We start from the raw sequence: 3,947 nt of genomic DNA on the forward strand, positions 1-3,947 counted from the left end.
TAAAAACAACTTCTTCAAACCCATGCTATTGCAAGGGCTCAGCTCCAGAACCTGTTAGGAATGCTGGGACTGAGCCCGGCAACCCAACCACAGCAAGGGTGGCCCTGAACCCATGCCGTTTGCTTTTCTATCACCACCAAGTTTCTAGAGCCACTTCACACACATACAATTTCCAGATTATTATTATTATTATTTTGCTGTTAATTGGCAGGCAATTTATGGCAAAAATTGTAGGGTTTTCAAGGTTAGAGATGCTAAGATCATAAAAAAAACTCTGCTGGATCAGACCAAGGCCCATCACATCCAGCAGTCTGTTCACACAGTGGCCAACCAGATGCCTCTAGGAAGCCCACAAACAAGACGACAGAAGCAGCACCATCCTGCCTGTGTTCCACCGCACCTGATATATTCGGCATGTTCAGAGTTGGTTTTCCATTGCCTGCCTCTGTGTAGCAGCAACCCTGGACTTCCTCGATGATCTCCCATCCCAGTACTAACCAGGGCTGACCCTGCTTAGCTTCTGAGATCAGGCTATCCAATTCAAGGCAATTTCTGGATAAGGAAAGGGCGGTTTTTAGCAGTGGCACAACTCTTTTGAGAAACTTAACGATCCGATCCTGCCCTCGTTACGGCCTCGGCTCCCTATTCTCACACCACCAAAAGCCCGATCACGTGAAGCCAATGCAGCTGGGATCTTGCACGCACACCCCAGCAATGGCTGGAGAAGCCATGCAGAGCAGCACGTCTTCGGGTGGCAGTGCCAAGGCTGGGCATGGCTAGGCCCATTCAGCAAGCCTGGGAAAGAAAGGAGCGACTCAGCAATTCACAGGCCTTGAAAAGAGAAAGAGGGGGGGAATCGGGTTCCCTGTGCCGCTGGGGAGGGACGGAAGGACACCCTGCAGGAATTGAAGCGGCCCGGCCAGAGTGAGCGGCGGGAAATGCTAGGCTTTGCTCCCCCAACCCACCCACAGAGCGTGCCAATTTATATACCCCCATCAGCCCTGATAGCTAAGTAGACCCTCCAGGTTCTATTTGCTATCATAGCTAAAAAGAAACAGAATAGCAGTTTTGATCCATGGAACCTCCACATGGAGAATCATAGACTCTCAGGGCCATCTAGTCCAACCCCCTGCACAATGCAGGAAATTCACAACTAGCTCCCCCCCCCAACACCCCCAGTGATCCCTACCCCATGCCCAGAAGATGGCCAAGATGCCCTCCCTCTCATCATCTGCCTAAGGTCATCGAATCAGCATTGCTGTCAGATGGCCATCTAGCCTCTGCTTAAAAACCTCCAGGGAAGGAGAGCTCACCACCTCCCGAGGAAGCCTGTTCCACTGAGGAACCACCGTTAGAAAGTTCTTCCTAATGTTTGGATAGAAACTCTTTTGATTTAAGATCAACCCGTTGGTTCTGGTCCGACCTTCTGGAGCAACCGAAAACAACTCGGCACCCTCCTCTATGTGACAGCCCTTCAAGTACTTGAAGATGGTTATCATATCCCCTCTCAGTCTTCTCCTCTTCAGGCTAAACATACAGTATACCTTTGAAAACAGCAAAGGCCTCCACGCAGAGACTGTAAGCTTCCTGGAAACCGGGTCCTAAACTAGGTGGGGATCCAGCAGGGCCCTTTTGGCATTCTTATACTTTGTTGGCATTCCTACACAAAACTTGTGATTCTCTTTCAAATACTGGCAGGGGAGCCTATTCGCTCCCCTGGGAATGATGCAGCCTCCTCTGGGGTGATGTGGTAACTGTTTAGAACAGGGACCCCTCAATACTTCCTCTTGAAAACATACCTTTCCCTGGGAAGTCCTCAGTGTCACCTTTTTTTTCCTGGCTCTTAAGCCAAGTTGGCACAGATGTGAATTACATTCGCTCACCTCCTAGGGTTGACAGCCTCCAGGTACTAGCTGGTAATCTCCAGCTATTTCAACTGATCTCCAGCCGATAGAGAACAGTTCACCTGAAGAAAATTGCCACTTTAGCAGTTGGACTCTATGGCATTGAAGTCCCTCCCATCCCCAAACCCCACCCCCTCCTCAGGCTCCTCCCCAAAAACCTCTCGTCAGTGGTGAAGAGGGACCTGTCAACCCTGTCACCTCCATAAGACCTCTTCCTTTCTTCTTTTGACTCTTGCAATTTTTGTGCTCCTAGGGGCAGCCTGCCCTTTCCATACACACGTGCCCTTATTTATTTTACTCCGTAACGGAAACTGGTGGCAGAATATAATTACAATAGTTGAACTCTGCTGATTATTCTGGAACGGGAAATGCAGCACGTTAACTCACGTTAAGCTTCCTGATACTGAATCAGACCGTTGGTCCATCAAGATCAGTATTGTCTACTGAGACTGGCAACTGCTCTCTAGGGTCTCGGCCGGGGGTCTTTCATATCACCTGGAGATGCCAGGGATAGAACCAAGGACCTTCTGCACGCCAAGCAGATGTTCTTTCACGGAGCCACAGCCCCTCCCCCCCCAGGCCTCAGGATGAGATCTTCTTGTTATCTTACCACTAACACAGGGACTATTCATTAGCTAAGATCCCATGGCCATAATTCCAAGCTAGGATTGCCAGGTCCCTCTTTGCCACTGGCGGGAGGTTTTTGGGGCGGAGCCTGAGGAGGGCTGGGTTTGGGGAAGGGAGGGACTTCAATGCAATGGAGTCCAATTGCCAAAGCGGTCATTTTCTCCAGGTGAACTGATCTTTATCGGTTGGAGATCAGTTGTAAAAGCAGGAGATCTCCAGCTAGTGCCTGGAGGTTGGCAACCCTATTACGAGCACTATTTATTTACTTCATTTATACCCCACCTTTCCCCACAGTGGGGACCCACAGTGGGCCACACTGTTGCCCCCTCCTCTGTTTTTCCTCACAACAACTCTGTGAGGTAGGTTAGGCTGAGAGCATGTGTGACTGGCCCACGGTCACCCAGCAAAGCTTCCAATGGCAGAGCGGGAATTTGAACCTGGGTTTCCCAGATCTTAGTCCGACATTCTAACCACTATACCATGCTGACTTTTCTAAGCCACATTGGCTCATGCTGGCAGAAGGGCTTAGTCGATTCAATTCCCAAAGCTATTATGAATTCCAGCACCCATCACAACTGTAGAATGCAAATAATCTCTTTTTTAAAAAGTCTAAATCCATTCTCCTTCTTTCTCCTGCCACCACCCTGTCCCAAAGACTCTCTTTGGGGCAGAGACCTGTCTCTTTACCTTATGAGAACCTGTAAAGTACCCGGACGAAGTTTTATAAACCAGCAAGACTGGGAGACAGAGTTCTGTAGGGTGTCAGCTGCGGAGCGGTCACCGTCCCGTGGCAGTGTCTTACAGGCAGATCTTTATGGATATTAATATTATAATAATATAATAATATTCCTAACAATAACATTGCGTGACAGGAAGCACAAGCAGGTGCGGGGCTCTCACAGCTGCCAAAGCTCTAAAAGGTGTCTCTTTCTTCAGCCTGGAAGGAGGTGATCTCTTGTTGAGAGTGCAGTCGGGGCAAGGTTGTGAATGTAAAAAAGATGGGGCGGTGGGGCGGGAGGCGGGGAGAGAAGGCGCCTTTGAAAAGGAGGCCATTAAATTAAAAGTGACATGGGTGGACCACAGGGGACTGGTTTCAGGTTTTAAATATGGAGGCAGCATCTTTAAAACGTCTCTAGGCTGTGGGGGGGCGGACTTTGAGCTTCTGTGGCAGTCCTGGCAATATGCAGTACAGCCCCACTCTTCTGCGGATCAAGGGGGGGGTGCAGGCCAAGGTGGCTGCAGGCATCCCCTCCTGGCAATTGTCAGTCATCTCCTGAACAAAGAGGTCTCCCCGACAAATAACCCTCGTCTGTTCCCAGATGAGAAAGGTCATCGCCACCGGAAGGGGATCTCATCGCAAAGTCCTTCTTTATTATCCAGTGACAGTGCAAGATGGGGAAGGGCTATTCCTAAGCC

The sequence above is a fragment of the Euleptes europaea genome, chromosome 7, assembly GCF_029931775.1.
Source record: "Euleptes europaea isolate rEulEur1 chromosome 7, rEulEur1.hap1, whole genome shotgun sequence".
Classification (NCBI taxonomy): domain Eukaryota; kingdom Metazoa; phylum Chordata; class Lepidosauria; order Squamata; family Sphaerodactylidae; genus Euleptes; species Euleptes europaea.